Genomic DNA, 12,847 nt, shown 5'->3' with positions numbered 1-12,847 from the left:
GGCAAATGTAATCATGCATTACATTTTCCTTCAATATTGTAAATTGTTTAATGTGTTCTGTTCTAAAGAAACTGTTGCAAATCTTACACACAATTTTAAAATTATGTATATATATATATATATATTTATTATATAAATTTATATATATATATATATATATATATATATATAATATTTATATATATATATATATATATATATATATAAAATGTTAAATTTACATTTAAAATGGATTGTATTATTGTGATATATCTTTGAATTGTATGTATTTTGCTAGGCAGTTTCATTGCTGGTATATGAGCCTCTTCATTTCATTGTTGTTCTACTCCCCATTCCAGGCATGCACTATAGCAATGATCCGCCTTTTGAAATGGTGCTGCACGCTTAGGGTTAAGATATTATTCCAGGTAACAAAAGCCAATGAGAGTACACCGAGATGATGTTTGTGACATCATCTCACAGAGTAGCTAGAACAGCTGAGGTAGCTTTCAGCTTCAGCACCATTGCTATTATGATGGATGTTTACATCTCTTCATTGAGAGCCAATTATCTCGCTTTTGTGTGAGGCCCAAGGATCACTCATGCTGCCCGTCTGGATACAGCAGTCTTGGATCTAGCTGAACGAATAGCTTTTTCTGTGCATGGTAAGAGAGCCTTTTTCTTTTTTGTCTTCGCCTAGATATTCTAGCTGATGTGTGTGTAACGTGCAAAGGAAAATGCTGGCACATCCCAATGCTTTAGTACTGGAGGACTTAGCATCTACAGCATTTTGCAGTTTTCCACTGCTGATTTAAATAGGTTTTATCTGCATGACAGTATAGATTTCATTTCACTCTCATTTAATTAAAAAAAGTACATTTTCAAAATTGTTTTCTGCTTTAGCTTATTGAAAAATGTGCTTCTTTGAACCTACAGGCTACGTTAACAAATGGTCATTGGCGTAGAAAAACATAACATTTTGTATGATGTGATGGAGCATGTGTTATGAGCACTAAATATGACATGCTGGCTGACTTTGGTGATAATTTGACATTTACAAGGTAATAAGTTATTCAAGTTCTCATACAAGTTGCAGCAGGCTTGTTCACCTTTCGAGGAATTCACAGCAGATGAATGTAAGCAATGAAGCATATTGTATGGAGAGATGGGAAAGCAATAGATGCATTTTAAAGCTTTGCTTCTTGCTATATCACTATGTAATTTCCAGAGTTATTGTAATTATGTAGAAATAAAGTCATAGCTGTATTGGTGTTTATGTATAATGTAGGTCTGCTACATGTTTCCAGTGGCATTTTCAGCCACTTCATTTCACAGATGCAAAAAGCAACATTTAGGCTTCAGAGCTGATGTGGATTTAAGAGATTAACAATGACATTGACACTGACAAATCAGATACAATAGGAGATTTAATTGACTGAGTGAGTGCACTGGATGATAGATGAACGATTCAGTAATCACTGTAACTAAATACAAGCTCAACCTACAGAATAAACTCTTTTTACAGTACTCAAAAGACACCTTATCAACACTATGAAATGGAAATTCCTATATATGTTCTCTTAATTCTTTAATATTTAGTTTGGAGCAGACAGTGTAATCAATCAGGATAAGAAAAGCATGCTCCTACAAAGTACTTGATCACCTGTATGCTAAATATAATACAACACAACAATTGCTTTCATGATTCATGTTATTTTCAGGTTCTGCTAACATCTGACCTTTCTAAATATCACATTATTCTTTTTTTCTGTTGGAGTTCAATATACCGGAACAATAATTCTTATTTATGTGAATGCCAATTCTAGCTTGACAGTCTTATTATGTGTCAGGTGTACTGATGGCATTTTAACAATGCTTATTCAAGGAAGTGCTTTTCAGATTGAGACTAGTTTTTACTATGCAGTGAACATTGATTGTTTTAATTGCTATGCAATTTCACATGGCTTTCTTCTTGTCTGTGTTTTTCTTTGGTAATAGAAAACAGACACGCTGTACACAATAACTGTACATTTTCTTTTATGTTGATTATTGGTCTGTGTAGATATTTAAAAATGTAATGCTTATTTTCATACTATGATTCAAAGAAATTGTAACTCCATTCATTTTTTTTACACATAGTCCACCAGTATATATAGTAAATATATTTACTTAACATTATATTTACATTTGCTGTGAAGTTAGCATACATGGTATTAGCCATTTTAAGAAATGGCAGACTTCACAGGGTTCATTTTTAATATTGGTTAAAGACATCAGCTATACCCCCCTACATTATTATCTTTATGCCAAACTTTAAAAGTTTTCAATACTAGGCAACATTAAATATTTTATAACTTCACAGGATGTAGAAATATAAACAACAAAATAAGACCAGAATCTAAAAAGACTTCACTTTATTCTAACACACTGGCAAAGTAGTAGAAAGCTAATATGTTTACGTAATAAAATCTTTCTAATATGTTAATACTTGATAAAGTTCAGTAACCTTAAAGAGATCCTGCAGGAATGTCTGTTGCTGGTGCTGCTTGTCATCGAGATCCTGGCTGTACTCATATCATGTCTAGCAAACCACTTGTCTGGAATTGGTCATTGACTTACTAGATAGTGGAGATAGGGTCGGGGTGACAGCTCCCCAGCCTGTTGCTTTAAAGTGACCCTCTCTTAAAAAAATACCCTTCTGATAAGTCTCCGCAAGATAAGAACTAAAGTACTCACCTCTCTAAAAACCTGTGTCTCCTAACTCCCTTTCATTGGACTGTTGCCAGTTTCTTTAGAATTCAACAATTCTGGGAATGTCAGATAGCTGTGACTCCTGCTGCATGCAGGGGTTTCATCTTCTGACCTCTATGTCACCACAGGACTCAGCAATGATGTACAGGTCAGAGGACAAGACCATGGTCTGTAGTGAGGTACAGGCATTAAACTCTACTGGAAGTGGCTGTGTAGGCAGAACTGCTAGAATGGAGGAAGTGTTTGAATGTTATAACATATTTATTTATAAAGAATAGTTAAAGCAAAGACTAAGTTACATTTGGGTTGTAAAAAACTTAGCCAGTACCTAAATAATTTTATAAAACTCTAGGGGCTTTATTTATAAAACAGGAACTCTGATATTCTGACAAACATTCTCTATTGGGGAATTAATTACTGCAATGGAAACACATGGACCTGGAAGATTCCCACAAGGGATTGTTTAATCTCCCGAGCGGCAAGCCCCAGTGTGTCTCATGGTAAAAAAAAACACGCTGAAAGCAGTAACCCCAAGCCACACTCGGGGTAGCTAAAAAAATAAAAAATTAAGGCTTACATGGTCCCATTGGTGTCCTCAAGTGTCCTGCCATCCTCTGGCCGCATCCTATGACTGCGCTGACATTCCCCAGGAGTTCCCGGTGACGTTAGTGCGTACAGCCCTAGCTAGGGGCGCGGCAGGAATTTCTTTGTATTGCATTTCAAATAAAATAACTGTATTTAATGCAATACACTGAATTTATATGTCTAAAAGCAGTACATTGTCCTTCCTGAAAATGTATTTTTACAGTATATTATATTAGTATGAGTATAATAAAGTTTGAAACACAAAATCATGTCAAGGTTTATTATTACAATTATTATTAAATGTATTTTTTTAATTTATTTAATTTTTTATTTTGACATGATTTTGTGTTTTAAACTTATACTCATACTAATATATTATAATGTAAAATAAATTTTCATAAAAAACAATGTACCGCTTTTAGGCATATAAATCCAGACAGAAATGAACCACCGAGGAGGTTAAGGGAATGTCTGATTCCCTGTTTTTTAAATAGAGCCCAAGGAATTTACCATTGTTTAGGTCCTAATTGGTAATACCTATTTATTGTTTGAAACCAAACATTGTAGTCCCAATTGAATATGTGGAACGCTCTGTGAAAGGTTCTCAGAATTCCATATTTCTAATTACTTCTACCACAAATCACTGTTAATTGATTAAGGCTAGTTACTGATAGTTTGGATATCCATATACCAAATGCCTATAGTATATTCCTGGCATATAGTACGCAATAACGGTAAGATTTATAGGGAGTCTACAAAGACGAACGCATGAACTTGCTGACAAAACAAGATGCTTGAATTTCAACACTTTTGTTATGTTAGACACTTTATATCCACTCTAAAGTATTCTTCATCATTGAGGTCGTCATTGTGGCTCTTCTTGGCTGAAGGTGCCAGTTGTCTTTAAAATTAGGAGGAAATGTTTTAAAACTCAGTAAGAGTCATCATTTATATATAAAATGTATAGTATATTTGTACACCTGAAAGCAATAAAATAGAACAAATTAGACAAATGTTCAATGTGGGGGATTCTAAGATGTTTGCTTATATCTTCACGCATCATTTTCTACTTGGAAGCTGTCATTTTATATACACAGTTATTGGTTGAAAGACTTCTTTCCCCAAGGATACAGACAGGAAATATGCCTCACAACAAGTACAAATCAAGGGGAAATATTAAATAACCTAAACAGATTTAGGTAATACCATACAACAAATGTAAAGACATATCTGTGCAACATTTCCTTACTGGATTATTAAATCAGGTCTCTAACTAGTTGTTATAGGTTATTACACATATAAGTAGTAGTAGAGGACTATTGTCTTCCATTACCCAGAATTGTTTACATATCACTATTGTCTTATTATCTAAGGGGACAGAAGGTACAACATCCTTGATTCCACAAATTTTTAAAAGCAGAATCTTATGCTTATGGATTTGCTGTAGTATATGTACACTATATAAGAATACTTTACTGAAAGATATCCTCCTTTTAGGAATGCTTGTTCATCTGCCAAGCTTATTAAATAGCTTCAAAGCTTCATGTGTTATTGACCCAGAACAAAAATGCAAATTAAGAGATCTGACTTCCCTGTGGCTTTAGATTGTACAAGGACAAGTATACTAATAAACCACCAAGTAATAAAGTTAGAGATAGCAATTGTAGCCTACATTTTCCCAGTTTTTCCCAGTACACCTGTCCTTTAAATGGAGCAAAATCTTTTATTACTTACACTTTACACTTCTGGTAACATAGGACATTTTTCAACAGAAAGGGTATTTTTTCTGAACTTACATTCCAGTTATATTTTTGACTTCAAGTTTTAAAGACTGCTTAAAAACATCTAAAGCTAGTTTCCAGTTTAAGTTTTGTGAGGTTTGCGCGTTTTTGTAACTGTGTCTTTTTATGGGGTTTTCCTTTGCTGTCTCAGAAACACAGCTGTAAATTAGAGAAAATCATCTATAGATTTGTGGACACATGTCTATACATTTACATTATATCACCTAGAATCATGTAACTGTACAGTGAACAAGCAGCTCTAATACTTATAAAATGGATAAAGTCATATCTTGAACCATATGGTATCCAATATGCGATTGTTAAACATATCCGTTAAACCTCAAAAATATTAGATGACAGGTAAGGTTTTTTGAATATCATCTAAAAAAATGAACTGAAGGAAATGGCCACTGGCCAGAATCTTCCAGTGGTTAAGCTTTTATTGTTTCCCCAAGCTGAGAGAGGTGATTGCATGCACATGAATAACCATAAGTGTGTATTGGGAGAAAAAAGATTAAATTGTGGTCATATTACTAATAAACATCACCTCTCAGATCCATAGTCTTTTCCAAAAAGGAAAGGATACAACTAAATATTATGCTTTGCAAGTGTAAAGTACTAAATTATGCACATAATTCTGTGGGTCTCATTTGCTTTTAACGAACAGCTTCTCTGTGCCTTTTAATAAGTAGTTACTCCCTAGCTAGCAGTGAATAAATTTGCTTATAGGATGCATTCCAGCTTCTAATAAATAAGTCTCTTTCTACAACATAGATATGTGAATGAAAATGCACATCTAGCAGTACCTTAGTGCACTAAAAGCTTTTAGTGCTGCCTTTTGATTTACAGTGCAGTCCATTGCCAGATATAAAGTAATGGGATATAGAGTACCAGAAGCAGTATCCCCCAAGTGCTAGAGAAAATAGCAACTTATGCAAATCATGTATTAATCAGAAAGAAGGGCAGCAATTACAACGCTTCCAGGACAAAAATGGAAATATAAAGTTTGGATAAAAGCTGTATGCAGAACAATGTCTGCAATGAGACCAGGAGTATTCAGTAAGCTGTATGTGTACTTTAATCGTGTGCAGTGCAGTAACCCTGAGCCACCGCTTAGAGCTTAGTTTATGTAGTCAGATCAGTAAAAATATGAATCCTGAGATGTTCCTGTGCTCTACTGCACTTTATACAATCACAGCACTGTCTTATTAAATAAGTCTGTTTAAGTTTCTTGTAAGGGATTTCTTGATTCCCATTAAAAATATAAGGACAGTTAGCAAAAAAAAAATTACTCTAGGCATTTTGAATATTTGAAATATGACTGCTTAAAAAAAGAATTGAACGCCTTCATGTTTTTTTGGGGACACATTTCCTAGACTAAAAAATAATGCATTTTAGAGAAACCTAACAACAAAGAAATACTGAACTGTCTGTCATTGCTGACATGTTTTTTGGACTGTGAGCTTTGGAACTGTTATCCACATTTCTATATCACTACTGAGTGAATCACTGATCCAAAACCAGTATGCAACAAATGAATTCAAAACTCAACATCGTTATGTATGTTCAAAGTTCCAGTATATGGAAAACCAATCATTAAAAACTCATAGCGATCTTTATAAGTATATAGGGTTTAACATGGTAAAGTAATCTTAAAAAATAATTTGACATTTCTGAATAAGGTCCTTGTTAAAGTACTTTTTGTTGTAAGAATAAAACTCTTTTACTTGTTTCCCTGTTGTGCCTTTACATTGTCATCCTATAAAAACAGTACAGATTACAAGTGATTCCATCACGCTGTTGCTGCAGGTTCGTCGGCTGCACATCCATAATGCAAATCTCCTGTTCCACCACATCCCAAAGGTGCTTGATTGGATTGAGATCTGGTGAATGTGGAGGCCATTTGAGTACAGTAAACTCAGTGTCATGTTGAAGAAAATAGTTTGAGATGATATGAGCTTTGTGACATGGAGCGTTACCCTGCTGCTTACTATTTTTAAGCTGTAGTCTCTGAAAAAGCATGCTGTAAATGACTGTATTCCTTATCTCTGTCTTTGTTCTGGGTCAATGATTTTGAAATCACTGATGCCAAAGCAAAACCTTGACAGCTAGGGAACTGGCATCATCAAATGAAAGATAAACCATGACTGAACCTCTCTCTTCTCATGACAAAGTACTTTTAATTTTTAAATAAATTTAAGTGCGTATTTATTAAGCAATGAATGTTACTTTCACCAGACTTTACTTGGTGATGGTAAATCAATTGCTGATAATTAAAACATGCACCTGAAACATGTACCTACAGTGAATCCCCAATGAAAATCATATTCACTGCTTTATATATGTGCCCCTAGGTATTAGGGTTATGTTAAGTGTAAAGAATTACTTTTCAGGGTTTCAAGTGGTAAACATTGAGGGGACATTAAGAGATGAGTTCAGAGTTAGGTTAGGTTTAAACATCTATTTTTTACCCTTAAGGCAGATTGAGGTTGGGTGTGAAGTGGGGTAGGTATTATTTTTTTCTAATACCAGATGGCAGGATCCTGTTGCCAAAACCAATGTACATTGCTTTTGCTGATTGCTTATTGTCTATTCCCTTTTTCAGTTTCAGACTTTAGATTAGATCTTGAAGATTAAAAAACATGTCCAAAATCATTGATTGAATTTTGTAGAAAGCTGTACAAATTTGTGAATAAATCAATAGCTTTTGGTAAATGTGATCTGCTATTGGCTGTCAGTCTGAAAGTATACAACAGTGGTGTTGATGTATAGATTGAGCCTTGCATTGGAGAGACAATGAAGAATGCAGTAATTTTTCAAATGCTGAAATTCCATTACCAAACTGAGAGTTGCTATGTAAGTAATGGGTGAAATATGCATTTTTGGGTTATGTTCCATCATATCTAAAAGCTTTAGTAAATCAGTGAATCTGAAGGGGGACATAGCAACTGTTTTGAATCAGTGCCTGGGGATAAGTTGTCCTCCCATCTTCTGTTTACCTATGCCTTAGCCTTCCACCTGCCCAGGAACGAATGCAGCTTCCCCATTCTATGTCTGGTCATTTCATATGTCACATAACAATGGCAGACAGGAAAAAAGGTTTTCATTCCCTAGTGCAGATTTGAAAAGAAGGTCTATTCCCAGTGCGCGCTCCCCCGCTTTATTCCACCGACACTAAGCTGCCATTGGAAAGAGGAGGAGAGAACAGAATACTCGCTATCACTATCACTTCTCAGCCCAATAGGAGTGATACTGCCATCAGTTCTATCAATCAACAGTCAGCATGAGAATGGACTATGGTGAACCAATTGCCTAACTAAGAAGTTGGCATCCCTAAACAAAAGCAGACAAGTTCGCAGGTATGTATAGCAATACTTCATTTTCACTGTCACTTAAATCTGAATTCCAGGTTTATTCATTTTTTTTTAAAACTACAAAGGATATGAATCTATGTTGTGCACATCAAATGCCCTTGGCAAACCCAGATATTAAATTATAAAAGTAGTATTGATATCATTATTGTGCTGCATATATTCTGTACAGAGAGTAGGGGGAATTCAGTAGATAGGGATCAGTGGATCTAACCAATAAACACTGCCTGCAGATAAAAAGGAAGGATACAAATCACAAGAGAAAACAACACTGAGCAGGCTTTATAATAGATAATAACTGCACATAGGCAAAATGCAGTTGTTCCTTGCTGGATTACTGTGCAGATCTGGAAAACATACACAAATGATTTTGACATTAAAGGAATAATACATGCCTGTTTTATTTAGACAATATTTTTTAAGCCCAGATTTCTGCATTAGGTTATGGATAAATGGTAACTTTCTAATAAAAGAACAGCTCATCCTCTTTACATAAAAAACAAAATCCCAAAGCCTAAATCTGTAGCCATCCGGAACATGCTTTAAACCTTCTCTTAATTTATAAAAAAAACTATACCTTACTATAGGAAATGCTCAATGCTCGACTTTGTAATTCTTTGATATATGCTGATAAAAGTAATAGAAATAACATTTTATTGCTTGGCATTAAACAATGTCTAAACATGTTTAATATTATTTAAGATATGAATAATATAACCCTAAATGATAAATTCATATAGACTCTCAACATTGTTTAGGTTCTACATTAGAAATGTAAATGTATGCAAATTACATTCATTGTATAGAGATTATTACTGAATTGCTATATTTTACATGTGAACTGCTGTAAAAGTGTCACATTTCTGTTAAATTATAGAAATAAATAGCATAAGCATGTTCCTGGTGTTTACACATATAAAAGACATTTTAAATGTTTTGATATTACATTTTTAGTGGAAATCTAAGCAATACTGAAGATGTGATGCAGTATCCATGTCATAACACTGCCATCTATCAGAACACAGAGGTATACACATAAAAAGCAAACACTATAATACATATTAGCTCTCCAATCACTTCTGAACTGTTTGCTTGACCTTTACTATGCAGAAAATGGAAACTTCTACATTTTAAAAGGTGCAATCCTGGCAATACAGAAAGTAAACATTTTGTGATTATTAATTACAATAATACCAATAAAAATAATTATTAAAGCCTTTTATCTTTTGGAGACACTGAAAACACCCCTTAGGTTTGCATAGTATATACTATAAATCATGCAATTCCCTGTTGAATTTGTAATAAAATATTTAGTGCCTGAGGCACTGAGAGATAATGTGAGCTGCTCAAGGTTACAAGGAGGAGACCTACAAATAAATCTATGTTCTCTCAATGATGTTATCTTGTCTGGTGTTGCTATAGTGCAACATGAAGAGAAAATCAGCTGTCCATTAATGGAAAAAATTCTACTTAAAGGACCAGTACACCTAGCAACTAATGCCACATAAAAAATTTCCCAAACAAGCACAGAATGTGTATCTTTGCTCTGCAGCTCGATGTTATAGTGTAATCATTATTATTAGAGTATGAACCATCACCATATGTGCCACCTGCTATTAATGGTAAACATCTGTGGCTGTTTTTTCAAGAAGGCTGAAGAAGACCCTAAAGAATACATACTGATTTAAAGAGGAAAATTTAGCAAAATTGTTCAAGTTGCGATAACATATGTAAAGGCTAAAACCACTGTTTGTTTTTTTATTTCTGTCTGCCAGCCCACTGGAGAAACACTTACAGGGCCATTCCAGACCTGCAGCTGATCACAGCATTCTGCCACAAGCTCAACCACAGTCCTAACCCTCCCCATTCAAGTAAATCAGAATGGATAGGAACATTGGGCTTGATTTATGAAAGCTCTCCTAGGCAGGAGAGGATACACTTTAATCAGTGAAGCTGGGTGATCCAGCAAACCTGAGATGGATTTCCTAACCACCTTGCAGTAATCAAGAGTGTGACTCGGGGTAGATTTTACCTGCAAATGGCGGTAATCCCAAGGTAGCTTTACCCTATAAAAAAAACCCACTTACCTTGCTCCATTGTCGTCCCTCGTCAACCTGCTGGTCCCTGCAGGTCCTGGGGACACGTCCATCTTTTTCGATCTTCAGCCACGCAATGCAGAAACATTTTCCAGGGTTTCCCAGTGACGTCGGTGTACACGTCAGTGCAGGCAGGAGGAGCGGCGGGAAATTCAAATAATTTTGTATTGGATTTAACACAAAATAGCTGTAAATATTATTATATATATATTATTTATGCTACTGTATACTTACATTACATGTTTAACTATTTTTTTTTATAATACATTTTTATTGAATTTTTTATAATAAACATGAACTAACAAAAACAGAGAATAGAAAAATGCAAAACCAGCAGTATACAAAATAATAATGAAAACATAATAATACAAAGACAAATAATATAAACAAGGACTAACACAAAAAAGAGAAGAAAAAAAAGATACACAATAACAAAAAAAAAGAGAAAAAAAATGTACTCGAAGCTTACAGTGTAATTGGGAAAAAGACAATCGTATATCATAATTTAAAGAGCCTACGGTCTATATCAGGAGTGGAATGATGATCTAACCATGGTGTCCACACCTTGTAGTATTTATGCAAAGAATCGTTAGCCACAGCAGACATTTTCTCTAGAACCATTGTATCTGACACTCTAGACATTTCTGCCTGAAAACTGAGAGAGGGTATAACTATTTTTTTATTATTATTTTTTTTAACAGATTTTTTTATTTAAAGTTTATTATTAAATTTATTAAATATTGTAAATATTTCGGTGAGTTGTGTAAAATAAATTTCCATGCAAAAAAAAATGTAACGCTTTTTGAATGGAAATTTGGATGGAATTAGAATGATAGGAAGGTTAAGTCATGTGCTATTTTTAGCAAATGTTTTCAGTCCCGGACCAGATTCATTCGGGGTTTGCTGGATCACCCAAGTTAATTGATCAAAGTGTATCCTTTCCAGCCTTCGAGTGCTTTTATAAATCAGGCCCATTTTGCCCAAGGATCAGGATGCATATCAGCACAGTTCCAAAAAGCAACAAATCACTTTTGGCTATAAGGTTGCAATTTTTTCCTGTGAAGGATGAACCACAACCCTAACCAGTCTGCTCTCGCATAAACTTGCAGTTTGATTTTCTGCTCCTGGTGGCAAGGCAGCAGTTTGCTGTTTGAGAGTGGCCAACCATGCAGTTTTCAATTGAAAGTATGGATGGGGCCTTTCTGTCTTGGGGACCGTTGACACCAAAGCACCAATGTGGCCATTGGGATGGCTGCCACCTTTACAGATAGCTCAAAAGATCACTGGAATCTGTTAAACTGACCTGAGAAAGCTCTCCCAGGCTTCCACGCCTTCATAGGAGAAAAAAGGGTTTCACGACACAGATTTATTCCTTTCTTCTCCTCCAAACCAATAGAATAGACAACCTATGTATTCTTTCGGTCTCCCAATTTGCAATCACGCCTCTATAGCCTTTTATATAGCTACCACAGCACCAGGTACCAGTCAAAAATGTTACCATATGTGCACAGGCTGCTACCTTAGAGTCTCAAAAGGTACCAGACTCTCAATTCTTTTATTTTATTAGGGTATTGGATTTCTTTTTGAGCCTGCAGCTATAAAACAAATACAAAAGCAAATTCTTTTCAATTGAATTATAGATAATATGAACTTACAATTGAATTACAAGGCCTTGGATGTAAATATGTTTTGCCATGGAAAAAATATTTAAAAACTTGGTGTTCATTTGTAATGGTGATTGCTGATTAAGGATATTAGTTCATAACACCGATATAAATAAGTGATGCACTACTTTAATAATACTCATACATTAAATTACTTCTTTATCTCTTAATTTTGTTCCTTGTACATTTTCTATTAGGTCTTTTTTTGTATTTCCTTTTTTCTTTAAACAAAATATTTCAAAAGTATTAATTACTTTTTCTTAGCAGTATGAACATTTCTGTACATCATAATCTATATATATGAATATATATTTCAAAGCGATCACTGCAACAGGAGTTTCCTTTCATGGTTTGATGCCTGGCAACAAGTTAATATCAATGTACTTTAGCATAGCATGTACAGTAGTGCGGTTTTGTTTTCCTAAATAAAAAACATACGTGTGTTAATTGTATTGGTACCATCTAAAGCATAGATTACAAATGAGAGTGGTACCGCCCCCGGTGGGTGCTGAAGACGTGTAAGGGGGCATTTCTCGTGTAATTAAGGGGGTGTTGGGGACCAGCCGCCACCCCCTTGGGTAATACGCATGGAGATTCTTCTCCACTTGTGCTGCCCAGCT

The 12,847-nt window shown here is 34.7% G+C and overlaps 1 protein-coding gene across 1 annotated transcript in view; it reads left to right on the top strand.

The window, feature by feature from the left end:
- Positions 1–387: 387 nt before the first annotated feature.
- MGAT4C (MGAT4 family member C) overlaps positions 388–12,847 on the top strand; it is a 57,442-nt gene continuing 44,982 nt past the window's right edge. Inside the window, exon 1 of the mRNA XM_072401221.1 lies at positions 388–644. The gene's annotated coding sequence lies outside the window, so the exon portion shown is untranslated. The remainder of the gene's footprint in view (positions 645–12,847) is intronic.

The sequence above is a fragment of the Pyxicephalus adspersus genome, chromosome 2 (assembly GCF_032062135.1).
Source record: "Pyxicephalus adspersus chromosome 2, UCB_Pads_2.0, whole genome shotgun sequence".
NCBI lineage: Eukaryota > Metazoa > Chordata > Amphibia > Anura > Pyxicephalidae > Pyxicephalus > Pyxicephalus adspersus.
This window is presented reverse-complemented; position numbering and strand designations above follow the sequence as displayed.